General features: G+C 34.5%; 1 protein-coding gene across 1 annotated transcript in view; it reads left to right on the top strand.

Moving 5' to 3' along the window:
- The window catches only part of LOC129224128 (globin-like), a 78111-nt gene that overhangs the window by 755 nt on the left and 62557 nt on the right, over positions 1–14799 (top strand). The window lies entirely within an intron of this gene.

Genomic DNA, 14799 nt, shown 5'->3' on the forward strand with positions numbered 1-14799 from the left:
GTTCAATAAAAATAAAAACAAAATAAATAAAGAAGACCTTTACATTTTCTGACGGATTTTGAACGGAGTAAAACTTTTTCTGAAGTAAGAAAAATTGAATTTAAATTTCAGGATTTTGCTAAAAAGGAGTTAAAATTATTTTTATATTGGTAAATTATAGCTTTCCCACACCAAACTTGGAAAAAGTTTTATCAAATTATTTGATATTCAATAAAAATAGAAACAAAATATATATAATTATCTTTTCTCTTTTTCTACATTTTCTGGCTGATTTCGAATGAGTAAAACTTTTTCTGAAGTAAGAAAAATTGCATTTTATTTTTAGGATTTTGTAGAAAAAGTTAAAGTTATTCTTAAATTGGTAAATAATGGCTTTTCTGCCGTGGGCAGGTAAACAGCAGTATCTGCAGAAATGAGTTTTCGAGATATTTGAATGATCGCGTTTTAAATTCAATACTAACAATAGGGAAAAGTTGGAATTAGGATTTTTTTTTCACTCTTTTTTTCTAGCAGAAACCAAAAAAAAAAAAAAACAACCTAACTTACAATAGATAACAAAAACGCAAAACAAATAAATAAATAAATAAAAAATTGAATAATAATAAATGAAGAATTTGTAGTTACTGCTCTTAACCCGCCCATAGCAGTTTTCTACTACAAATTTGGAAACAGTTTTGATAAATTATTTGGTCTTCAGTAAAAAATGAAGAAAAAAAAAAAAGAGAGAGAATATTTTCTCTAATAGTGCTACTTTTTCTGAAAATTTAACTTAAATTTGATTTCAACACTAGAGCACATTTTAAACGCGGAAGATAGTCCAGGAAGATGTCAACAGTTGTAAAATAAAAGTTTTTCAGAATTTTGTTTAAAAAAAATGACAATTATTCTTAAATTGCTGAACTGTGACTTTTCTGAGTTAAACTTAGAAGAAAGTTATAGAAAAAATATTTGATCTTCACTGGTAAACGAAAAAACAAAATAAATAAAGATGAAAATTTACCAGTGGCGGATTTACAAGTTTGGAAGTCTGTCCCAATGCATTTTTGGGGCCCAATTTTTCCACCACGAAACGATGAAAAACATTTATGATTTTGTAACTTCTTCAGGGCTCTTATGGGTGCTTATGCGGGCCGCGAGCAATTGCGACATTTTGCGATATGGTAAATCCGTCACTGCCTATTACTAAATTTTCTGAAAATTTAACTTACATTTGATTTGATCGCAAAACACTTTTTCAAATGTGAAAGATAGTCTGGCAGAATGTCGAAAGTAACGGAATAAAACTTTTTTTCAGTAAAAAAATTTGCATTTAATTTTCAGGATTTTCTTCAAAGTAAGAAACATATTGGAGAAAATTTTTATGTCTCCAGTAGTAAAGGGAAAAAATTATATAAGCACACACACACACACACACACACATATATATATATATATATATATAAAAAAAAAAAAATATATATATATATATATATATATATATATATATATATTTTTTTTTTTTTTCTAACACTACACTTTCTGAAGAGAAATCATTTCATTTCATGATTGTAACTCTTTTTAAACGTTGGAACATAGTCCGCACTATAGTTCTCTCCCCCTCCCTTAAATATATCAAAAGGTATTGTTGAAACTGGGGAAAAAAAATAAAAAGCAGGGGAAAAAGAAATTTAATAGCGAAAAGTAGGGACACGCTAACTAAATCATCACAGTTAGAAATCGTCTGCGATTTGCTTGCTTTCTTCCTTCCTTTTTTTTTTTTTACAGTGCTTAACTTAAATAAATTTTCCATTTAAACACTTTTGTGTGTGTGTGTAAAAGCACTTTTTTTCAGTTAAAAGACAAAAATATATGAACAATCGCAAAGCTTCATCTAAATACAAAATTTCCATTTCACTAATCCCTATCATTCCAGATTGATAAAAAATAAAAGTTCCATAAAGGTATACGCTTTAAATTTAATCTTTGTGATGAGTATACGAGTGCAAATTAGCCATTTTAATCATATCTTTATTGCCGCATCCTAATTAGCATTTCTTTTTTATGGATATGCCTCGTTTCACCTATAGAAAATCACTGTTTCCAACATGAAGGGTGCGAATTTCGCCTACATTTCCATTCCATTTATAAAAACAAGAAACCGTACGAGTAGGGTCATATCGCAATTCGGAATTGCAAGAAACATAATTTGAATTCAAGACATCAAAATTCAAATGATTGCCAGGGGTTGTATGGTTTTTTTTTTTTTTTTTCAGTTGCATGACATCATGAAAAAACTTTTAGAGTTATACGAATTTCAGTTTCGGAAGATAGTTTTACTTGCCTCAAAAAATTATCTCAAGTTTCACCAAAAACAATTCCAAAAAGTTCAGAATTTGTTTGTTCTGTTGATAATGGTTTTAAACCCGCGAACTCGCATGCAACTTTTTTTTCATTAAAAAAAAAAAGAAACTTTTAAAATACATTGAATAAAACATGTTGTTATTCAATAACTTTTATGTGGTAGCAGACATTGCGTGAGCATCAGAAAATTAGTTTTTTTTGTTATACGCGGAAAACCTTTATCTTTTCTTTATCTTTACTAATAATAAAGCTGAAAGTCTCTCTGTCTGTCTGGATGTCTGGATCTCTCCGACGCGCATAGCGTCTAGACCGTTCGGCCGATTTTCATGAAATATGGCACAAAGTTAGTATGTAGCATGGGGGTGTGCACCTCGAAGCGATTTTTTGAAAATTCGATGTGGTTCTTTTTCTATTCCAATTTTAAGAACATTTTCCAATGCAAAATTATCACAACGTAAACGAATAAATTACGGAATTATCATAACGTGGAACCGTAACGTAGGCAAGCAGCGAATTGGCGAGAAATTCATCCCATTATTTGTAAATATCCAGGCGAACCAAATGACCTTTTAATTTTCTACTACGGGCAAAGCCGTGCGGGTACAACTAGTCTTAAATATTTCCGCTTGACGATGATTGCTGCGTCTGCACTATAATTTGCTGTTTTCAACCCTCTTGAATTAGCAATTTATTCATTTGGAGAGTGAAAAAAGAAAAAACATATTAATTTCCGTTAGAATTCTAAAACACTGATTATAAAAACATTTCATTTATATTTTTTCAATTCCAGTGCAACCTTGTTTACCCGGGCTAACTGGGACCAAAGAAAATCCGGGTACTAAGCAAAACGCATTCGTAAATAAGCAGATTTATCTTTATAACAGCAAAAAACGATGCTTTGTAACAAAAGTACTTGGGATCGTTTCTACCAAACACTTTACCTAGTCAGCTTCAATGGTGTTGGACTGACCCTCCAAATACGCCATGTTGTTTATTATATGACTAAATTTATTGCACCACCTATGCAGGAGTTGTAATATAAAATTAAAATAAAGAGAGAATATTTGGCGCCTTAATAGTTCCGTTTTTGCTATCGTTACATATAATTATTATTTGAGGACTAATTCATCAAAAGGGAACATATCCATTTTCCGAAAAATATTCAGGAGGTGAGAAAAACGAATTTGGGTAAGAGCAAAATAGTTTTATCAACTTCTCTGGGTACAGAATTGAGCACAAAATCGCAGCAAACCATGGCCCGGAGTAAGAAATGTTTGTGTGTAAAAAAAAAGGAGATATCGCCATCTTAATTTTGGATGTGTGCCCTTTTGAACGAAAACCTGAATGTTAAGATTTCCAATTTCACCAAAACCCTAATATTTCACCTTCTCATATTCTCTTATCGAAGTACTTGGACCTAAAAGTAGTGGATTAAAATGTGAGGATTTTGGACACACACATGTGTTCTTTTGAATCTAAAAGTTTACGTACTACAGATTCATTCAGGATGCGTCCCCTTTTGTTCAAAATAAAACGTGCAGAGGACGGATTTGTTACCTTTTGATCAAAAAGCCATACTTCACCCTTAAATAAAATAGGAATTTCTCCGTTTGGAGTTCTTGAGAGTAAATGATTTGATAAAGGTCATCTAAAAGAATTAGAAAATGTCGTAAAATGATTTTTTCTAAAAGGCGGATATGTTTCCTTTTGATAAATTACTCCTCATTTAAGAGCGTAAACTTTTTTCATTTCTGCAAATTTCATTCGGATAAACCAAAGATTCGAATAAAGAGGAACTGGATAAACGAGGTTCTACTGTAAGTAAATGAGCCATACCATATAAAAGCAGGCATTTCATACTACACGAGTCAGCTCTATATTCCATTTCAAATCAATTTTTTTCTATATTCAAATCCCCCCCCCCTCCTCACCCAAGAAATAACGCGCGCATGCGTGATTTCTAAAGCAAAATATTTTTTGTTTGCCACATTCTTTTGTTGAACTTTTGAAACAAACTATAAAGCTGTCACGTGTTGAATAAAATGTTGGATTTACTGTAGAATGGACCATTATTTGTTTCTTTTTTGAAATTAACGCAAAAAATAGTTTGTTGGAAAGACAAGTATGTATACAAAACATTTATAACAATAGATTCGGAGGATATATTGCTAGAATTTATAGTTTCAATGTGTCCTTAACCTGAATTAAACTTCTTAAAAAAAGAGGGGGGGGGGGTTCGTATCAAATCCCAAAAATAAAGTACTTTCACTCAGTCAACAAATTTTAAACTTTTAGCCCATATTAATTTGTATGTACTTAAAAATTTATAGTTTCAATGTGTCCTTAACCTGAATTAAACTTCTTAAAAAAAGAGGGGGGGGGGTCGTATCAAATCCCAAAAATAAAGTACTTTCACTCAGTCAACAAATTTTAAACTTTTAGCCCATATTAATTTGTATGTACATAAAAATGAAAAATCGTCCAAATTGCCCCACACGTGATGTTGGGATTACCCAAATAAAAAACTAAATAAAACAAAATTCAGAGTAAATTTTGTGCCGATTTTTTTTTTTTTTTTGAGAGAGAGAGAGAGAGCTAATGCTCTGTTCATTTATTTTTTACGTGTTGTCGAAAATTGAAAAAAAAAAAAAACTTTCTCCTTAAATATTCTTACCGCAAAACTATTTAGTGAGCACGTAGCACAAAAAAAAAGAAAAAAAAAATTGTATTTACTCTTAAACAATTTCATTAAAATCACATTGTGTTTCCATAAACTCCATTAAAAATGAAAAGCTTTTATGGTGCATATTATTTGTAAAGAGAGCTTTTAAGATAAAAGTGATGTCAAATGTTATGTCACGGAATTGATCAGCTTGTTTCCAGTTTTATTTTTATTGCTTGTCTCAGGATAAGGCTGTTTTTTTCCCCAATGTGTTAATAGATTGTTCTATTTTAAAAATGTTCTAAAACTTTTCGTACAGAATATGAAAAAAATATTATCTCTGAAACAATTTGTTTTTACATTTTTATTGCCTTTTCATTTTATTACTCTATTCATTGATGAAAAATTTTTCTTTATTTAATAATGTGTATACCGAACAGCATGTTATGTTAATTTCTAACTAGCAATTCGAATTCTTCTAGAAAGTTATTTTAGTTCGGCGTTTCCCTTTTTGTAATTTGCCATTTTATTCGACAAGCGGTTTCTAATTATATTTTCCGACAGCTTAATGTTTTCATTATAACTTTTCACGGCGTTGAATAATGTCATCCAATTGCATTTCAATATACAGTTTTGTTATAGTATCAAAACTTTCAGCAACATAATATCATCATTTTTCAGAGATTTAATTTAATGCCCTTGTCGTTTGTGTCTCTAAGATAATTGAAAATTAAACTAAGCATTCTATTTATGGGGGATATCTTTTTAAGGACGCCGTGAAACACAACTTTTCATAAATGAGATATCCAATTTACCATGATAGCTACACTAATAGGGAGAAAGCTATTTTTAGAAAGTAATAGAAGCATTTTCTAAATCGTCTAGCTAAAACTAGAGCATTTTTCCGTTTGAAACGCAGATTCGATTTAATTGCAGTCCTTTTTGAGACTTAGTTTCATATTGTGATGCCACTTGTATAAACAAAACTTTACCTTCTCTAATTTGGAACTTGATTCTGAGTTGCAAAAATTTGTTTATAAAAATCAGTTATTTCACTACAGAGATATTTTTTAAATTATATTTTATCTTCTTGCCATTGATACATGCAATTTGTAGCATTAAGAGATAAATTTTATTAGTGCATTGTTAAAGGCAACGTTTTATACAATTAGGTTGTTTCCCATTTTCCAAACATATTTTTTCTGAAACAGCATGGTCGAAAAGATGCGGTGAGTTACTTTTTCTTCCTCATTTTGACTTATTTTCTCTTTTAAAAAGAAATCTTAAAAAACGTTCAGTCGCTGTTTTCATTTTCATTACTGAAGTCGCTAGGGTTACCAGAACTCTCGTTTCGCAAATAATTGCTCGCAGTGAAAAAAAAACAATAAAAGGCAATATCTTGCCAGAAAAGACAACCACCGCGCTCCGATTCAAGATGGCCGTCTTCACTCGTGACGTCAGAAGATGAAACAATTGGTTTAGAAATCTGACATTAAAAAAAATTAATTAAAAATTAAAAGTTTTGAAACTAAAATTATACTCTGGCTGCATGTTTTTTTTTTTCTTCTTTCTTTTTTGTTTATTCTACTAGTTTAAGTGAGCAAAAGTAGCACTTTTTATTGAAGGAAACAGTCCCAATGCAAGATTCTACATCAAAACTTCTAGATTACCCTTTAATTAAGATTGACAGGAAATAAAAATACATAAAGTTACGCGCTGCAAATAATCGTTATCACAAGTGTACTGGTGGATATCGGCCATAAAATATTTATCTTTATAACCGCATCCTAATCACCATTTCTTTTTTTATGGATATACCTCGTACTACCTATTCTAGAAAGTCAGCAGTCATAACATGACGGGTACAAATTTCTGGGCCATTTCCATTCCGTTGCATTTGTAGAAACTAGAAACCCAACGAGTAGGCTGCTATAGCAATTCGTGATAGCAAAAAACATAATTTGAACCAAGCCGTCAAAATTCAAATGAATGCTAGATGCTGGATCTTCATTTATTTTGTCTTTAATCGCCTTGCATCCGATGGCGATAGCTAGTTTACCCATTTACTTTAAAGTCTCATAGAGTCTACCACTGTGACAAATTACGTTTTTGTACACTTGATAGTTTAGTTTGGACACAGCACACACTCGTAGAAAACTCTTTTATCATTGTCAACCAGTTCTTTAGACTTCATCTGTTATAATTATGACAGTTTTCTTTGTCGAAACAACTGTTTAAAAACAACAGTTGCACAGTTGAAAATGGTATTGTTAAATTGATGATTCTTTATTTCTTATCTTACTCTACAAGTTATCATTGAAAGTACCAGAACAATCTACGTGCTAATCTAGAACTATTTTTTAAAGTTAATTCAGTTAAAGAATAAAAGTTCTTTCCGCTTCTCTTTTTTAAAGTATTGCTTTATCATCCAATTCTAAAAATCTCTTATAAGACTTTTCTTTTTGTATTCATCCAATTGCTATGCGTTGTCTCATATTACTTGATTAAATTCGCCGCATTACTTCAAAGAAGTATGATATTTCGAAAATCAATTTCCACATTTGCACGTTCGAAAAACTAATTTTTGACAGTTTATATTTTGTTCATACTTTTGCTTGAAATTTCGTTTTGGTAAACCATTTTTCAGGCATTTATTATGTATAAAATTCCATTTGAGTAAATTTAATATTGAAGTTTCTAAATAAATTATATGTATTTGCTTTGCAAAAAACTTCTTTTTATGTTCTACCAAACTGTTGTGTAAAATTAAAATGCTTAGGTTAAGATATCTCTAGCTTTTTTTTTTAGTCATATAAAGGTAAATATCTTGTTTCTTCTTCTTCTGCTTTTAAAGGTCCAGGTAAAAAACATAAAAATACAAATAATCCATACGTTTATCTTTTGTTCACTTAATTCAGACATTGCTTAGTGAAATAGGACCAAAGCTTGGGTTTTGCCTAAAAATCTCGAGTTTGGAAAAGAGATTTTGGGTTGTTTGGATTTCGTTTTAAATTCTTGGCTTTTGGACTTTTTTATGAGAGAGATACATTTCTTAAATATTTCGATGATAAAAAAAAAATAGTTTTACCGAAATATAATATTTTGGCTGAGCAATCTCGAATGGAGGTTTCTGTCATGCACATGCTGTGATTATGTAAAAAGATTGCATTGGGAAGAAACAGAAATAAAGAACAAATTTGCTCGTTCCAGCCCTGTATATTATTTCACTTTTTAAGTGACTTTCGCTTTTGTTGTGAGTCTTTACTACCTATCTGTCTTGTACTATTTGTATCAAGTCAGAACATTAATATGCCCAGTGACTCAGTGCGCTTCCACACCGCGGATTCGGGTTAGATTCCCGGAATGGGTACGATCGACTCAGTCTTTCATCTTTTCAGTGGGGGATAAAATGAGTACTAAGCGTGCTTGGGAATTAAACCCTGGGGGTTCCGCTTTCGATTGAGTACTAAACCGGAACATACGCTCTTCACCTCAGAGGCCAACGCTTTTAAAGTTAGATAAGCTTGGATCCCACGGGTTGCTGCACCACTGAGTTTAGTTTCAGGATATTAATAAAACTCCACCCTCCCCTTTCTTTTCTTTTTTTTTTTTTTTTGCAGAAGACGGTTGACGGTTTTTCACCATTTTCTAAAAATTGTTCTAAAGAAATTATTATTGAGAAAAAAAATTTCAGTATTGTGACATTTTCTTACTTTTATCATTTTTGAGATAAATAATTAACAAACCACAAAAATAGCCATTACAATAAAGTCTATTATTTATCTTGTTCCTTTATTGCAATTCTGTTCCTTGTTTCTTTGCTAAGGATTGGGTTGCCAAATATATAACTCCTGTTAGCCATATGTAACAACAACGAACAAAATGCGAATACATTTTAAGAGTTATTAGTTACCCAACCTTAGGTTTTCTTGCGTAAGTCTTGTAATTTTATGAGTAAAGGAGTTTGTGAAAAGTTCCATTTAATTGGCAGCGCTACAATGAAAGCTTTTATTGAATAGATATGATGACTTAAACGGTGATCATTTATGAAAGGTTAAATCGTTAATTATTTCAGTTCAGCTCCCACCATTTTGCAGTTAAAAGTTATTATGCGAACTGAGTAATACTAAGGAAGTCTTCCCGCTGAGCCTAACTATTGATGTTTCAGTTGTGCTGGAAAGCCAGGAACTATGGTTCAGTTATTTGGATGAATAGAAGGTTACTAAGTATCAAGTATATGAAGTTCAAGGAATTAACATAAGTTCTCTAGAATTTGTTCCTTTGTTCAAACAGCCAGCTTTTAAACTTACTTCATTTTTAGAAGTTATTCAAACAGTAGTCCCATTTTAAAAATGCACTTGAGGAAGTAAGAAGAAATAATTGTTTTCTTAACATCTTTAGGTGTGGAACAGCATCTGTCATTTAATAAAATATTTACTAAACAGTATTAAATCTCTTAACTGCAATAAATATGCAATACCAAATTTATTGATCGGACATAAATTCAAAAAAAAAAAAAAAAAAAGGTTGGAATTGATTTACTAATATCTAAACAATGAACACATAAACTAAAAGTTACTGCTTGTGCTAAATAATGTTTCGTAAACAGATATACAAAGTTTTAAAAAAAATGCAATAGTTGAATTAATTTGAATTCTGAAATTTTGAATTCAAATTATGTGTTTCGCAATCACGAGTTGCGACAGGGCCCTACTCATTGGAGTTATTGTTTCCAGAAACGGCTCCCCCCCCCAAGCCTTCCCCTCCTCCAGAGCGGTTACGCGTGTGTGTGTGTGTGTGTGCGTGTAGGTGCGCGTGCGTGTTGTGTAGGCTTGTATGTGTGCGTAGACCTGTGGGTATGCACGTAGGCGTGTGTGTATGTGCGTAATGGCGTGTTTGTGTCAGTGTGTATGTGTGTAAAGGCGTGTCTGTGTAAGTGTGTGTGTGTGAGCGTGCATGTGTGTAGGACATGGACGTCACCGCTCAGGAGAAGCGGATTCCGGGGGACAGTGCGCCTGCAGAGGCCGGTGGGCGGTGGTGCTGCAGAGGCCTTTTGTCAATTCAAATTATGTGTTTCGCAATCACGAGTTGCGACAGGCCCCTACTCATTGGAGTTATTGTTTCTAGAAACGCCCCCCCCCCCTTCCCCCAAGCTTATCCCTCCTCCTGGGTGGTTACGTGTACATAGTTGAGTGTGTGTGTGTGTAGGCTTACGTGTGCACGTAGGCGTGTGTATGTGTGTAAAGGCGCGCGCGCGTGTGAGTGTGTATGTGTATGCGTGTGTAGGGTATGAACGCCACCACCCAGCAGAAGTGGATTACGGGGGACAGTGCTCCGGACCAGAGGAGCCGCGCCGGTGGGCGGTGCTGCAAGGCCCCTGGTCCAAGCTGAAAAAGGAACCACAATATCAAAGACGGTCAAGTGAGAACAATAAGCAGTCGTGATTGCTCAAAAAAAAAAAAAAAAAAAAATCATATGAAATAATTATTTGAAACGCTAAGTTTGGTTTTGGTTACCAAGTTCATCAATATTTTAATCTAGTATGATCAAATGCAACCATTCCCTCAGCGTAAGCATTAAGTTTGTTTCCATACCCTATCTCAAGAGTTAGGAAGCCCTTTTTCATGCAAATAGATTGCTGTCGTAAATCTCAGAAAATACTTCACAGCTATCTTTGATAGTTCTTAGTGATTTTTCTTTTTCGTTATAATCCAGAAGTTAAGTAGCAAAGTATAGTAGAACCTCGTTTATCTGGATCAGACTTGTAGAACTAAAAAATATCTTATATAATTAAAAACTGAGCGTATGTATCTATGTACGTAGTCATCAATGTCCGAGTCGTCCCGAACGACAGTGAACCAGTGTTGGGCATTAATCAACTAAATCCTCTATCGACTAAAGTAATCTGACTCCCATTTAGTTCAGACTAATATTTTAAAAATTTAATTCAATTGCAGACGAAGATTAACGTTAGTTTAAACTAACTCGTTAGTTGACTAAAAAAACTAATTTAGTTCAGATTGATTTAGTTCAGATTAAAGTAATCAGATTGAATTTAGTCAAACTAATTTAATCAGATTGATTTAGTCAACTAAAGTAATCAGATTAAATTTCGTCAGATTAAAATTTATACTAAATCTAATCAGACTGAAATAAATCTACACTGTTAAAACTACAGATTGCGTTTGGATTCCTTAAGGGGTTCCTTTCTCTTCTCCCCCCCCCCCAATAAATATTAAGAAGCTCCTAATGTGTTACGGGGGGGGGGGGGGACATTGGGGGTTGGGGGGGCTGCCCCCCTTACCGATTTAAGACCTTTAAAAATCAATAATTTTTAAAAACACCCCCTTTGGACTGACGCAGTTTGCGACATGACCCACCCTACCCCCCCCCCCCATTTGGTACACAATACTGCTTTTGGTCTTCCTTATCTTTATCTTCTTTATCTTTACTAATAATAAAGCTGAAAGTCTCTCTGTCGGGAGGATGTCTGTAGGATGTCTGGATCTCTGTGACGCGCATAGCGCCTAGACCGTTCGGCCGATTTTCATTGAATTTGGCACAAAGTTAGTTTGTAGCATGGGGGTGTGCACCTCGAAGCGATTTTTCGAAAATTCGATTTTATAAATTTTCTATTAAAATTTTAAGCCCTTTACACATAATCTTTACTAATAATAAAGCTGAAATTCTCTCTGTCCGGAGGATGTCTGGATGTCTGTAGGATGTCTGGATCTCTGTGACGCGCATAGCGCCTAGACCGTTCGGCCGATTTTCATGAAATTTGGCCCAAAGTTAGTTTTTTGCATAGTGGTGTGCACCTCGAAGCGATTTTTCGAAAATTCGATTTTGTTCTTTTTCTATTCCAATTTTAAGCCCATTTTTCACAGAAATTTAATGAAATGGGAAAGAATTTGTTCTGAAAATTATCTTTCTTTATCTTTCTTTTCTTTACTTCTTTATCTTTCTCCTTTTCCTTTCTTTTTAAGCAACAAACCTGAAAGTCTCTCTGTATGAATGTTTGGATCTCTGTGACGCGCATAGCGCCTAGACCGTTCAGCCAATTTTCATGAAATTTGACACACAATTAGTTTGAAGCATGGGGGTGTGCACCTCGAAGCGATTTTTCGAAAATTCGATTTTATTAATTTTCTATTAAAATTTTAAGCCCCTTTTCACATAATCTTTACTAATGATAAAGCTGAAAGTCTCTTTGTCTGGAGGATGTTTGGTTGTCTGAATCTCTGTGACGCGCATAGCGCTGAGACTATTCGGCCGATTTTCATGAAATTTGGCAAAGTTAGTTTGTATCATGGGGGTGTGCACCTCGAAGCGATTTTTCGAAAATTCGATGTGGTTCTTTTTCTATTCCGATTTTAGGAACAAAATTATCATAAGATGGACGAGATTACCATAACGTGGAACCATAACATGGGCATAAGCCAATTGGCGATAAAATTCACCATACATTATTTGTAAATATACAGGCGGACCAAAAGACCTTTTAATTTTCTATTACGGGCAAAGCCGTGCGGGTACCACTAGTACTGGAAGAAAGGCTTGATTTTTTTCATATCCAGATAGCCGATGCCTATTCCCTATTGCAGTTACTTATATGAGGGGATGCCCCACCCCCTCTCAAAAAGAAATTCACTCCACTCAAATTATGGGGGGTGGTTAAAAACGCGAAAATTTTCCAAAAACAAACCTTAAAATTTTGAAGTCTGCGCCACCCACCCCACTAACACCCCCCCCCCCCTGTAGGCCACACCGCTTCTGATCTTATTCGAATAAAATGCTTGAATTTTTTTATCCAGATGGCCGATGCTTGTTCTGTTCCAAAGTAACTTATTTAAGGGGATACCCCCCTTAGATTGAACCCCCCTCAAATTACGGGGGAAGGGGGCTCCCCCAAAAAAACATAAGTACAATTTTTTTTCAAAAACAAGCGCTAGAAATTTTAAGTTTGAACCAACCTCTCCACTGACCACGCCCCCCCCCCCCATAGACCACACTGCTTCTGATCTTCTTCTTCTTTACTAATAATAAAGCAGTAAGTCTCTCTGTCCGGAGGATGTCTGTAGGATGTCTGTAGGATGTCTGTAGGATGTCCGTAGGATGTCTGTGACGCGCATAGCGCTTAAACCGTTCGGCCGATTTTCATGAAATTAGGCACAAAGTTAGTATGTAGCATGGGGGTGTGCACCTCGAAGCGATTTTTCGAAAATTCGATGTGGTTCTTTTTTTATTCCAATTTTAAGAAAAAAACTATCATAAATTACGAAATCATCATAACGTGGAACCGTAACATGGGCACAAGCCAGTTGGCGAGATACGAAATTATCATAACGTGGAACCGTAACGTCGGTACAAGCCAATTGGCGAGAAAATTCACCATACATTATTTGTAAATATACAAGCGAACCAAAAGACCTTTAATTTTTCTATTACGGGCGAAGCCGAGCGGGTGCCACTAGTATTGGAATAAAGTGCTTGAATTTTTTTTATCCAGACGGCTTATGCATGTTCTCTTTCAGAGTAACTTGCGTAAGGGGATACACCCTTTTAAATAGAAACCCCCACAAATTACGGGGGGTTCCCCCCACCCCTAAAAAACTCATTAAAACACGAAAATTTTTAAAAAACAAACCTTAAAAATTCGAAGTTTGCGCACCCCGCCCCACTACCCCCCCCCCCCCCCGGAGGTGACACTGCTTCTGATCTTATTAGAATAAAATGTTTGAATTTTTTTTATCCAGATGGCCAATGCCTGTTCTGTTTCAGAGTAACTTAAGTAAGGAGATACCTCCCTTAAATAGAAACTGCCCTCAAGTTATGGGGGGTGGGGGATTCTCCCCCCCAAAACATTGTAAACGCTAAAATTTTTCAAAAACAAGCCCTAAAAATTTTACGCCACCCGCTATACTGACCACGCCCCCCCCCCCCCCCCCGGAGACCACACTGCTTCTGGTTTTATTGGAATAAAATGCTTGAATTTTTTAAATCCAGATGGCTGATGCATGGTCTGTTTCTGAGTAACTTACGTAAGGGGATACCCGTCCTCAAATAAGAAAGTCCCTCATATTCTGGGGGGCTCCCCCACCTTCAAAAACCTATTAAAAACACGAAAATTTTTCAAAAACAAGCCTTTCAAATTTGATGTCGGCGCCACGGACCCCATTAGTCTGGATCACCGGATAATCCGGCTCGATCGATTTGACCGATTTCCCTTTACATTTAAAGAGCGATCGTCAAAATTCCATAATAATTATTTATTTAACCCTCTCACGGGCAAGACCGTGTTATGTCGTTGATTGAGTTCCCTTTTCTTCGCAATGCAACTTAGAATCAATTTGTTTTACTCGATAGGGAAAAAATTGAACTGTCACAGGAGAAGATTACAGACTTTGTAGATATGTTTACTGTTTATTTGTAATTCTATGTGTTTCCTTTTAAGGTGATTTTCAGTGAGTATGTTTTATTTTGTTTTGTTTTTTTTCATTCTCCGGATTTTTGATATTCCGGAGTGGGTCGGATTCCAATTAATTCGAATTGTCGAGGTTCTACTGTAATGCCCCCCCCCCCAAAAAAAAAATTCAAAAAGATTATTACATTTTCTCATGGTTTCGATACTTTTTTTGTATTTTTCAAGCAAACGTTCAAAATATTCCCCGCGGTGTGTGTGGGGGGGGGGAGGGCGGGTCCTGACCTTCACGACCCCTCTTTGTGTCTGCAATTGACATACACTTGGACATAAAAATATACATCTGTACAACAATATACTCGGGATAACAAGTTAC

This window comes from Uloborus diversus, chromosome 6, assembly GCF_026930045.1.
Source record: "Uloborus diversus isolate 005 chromosome 6, Udiv.v.3.1, whole genome shotgun sequence".
In the NCBI taxonomy this organism is placed as follows: domain Eukaryota; kingdom Metazoa; phylum Arthropoda; class Arachnida; order Araneae; family Uloboridae; genus Uloborus; species Uloborus diversus.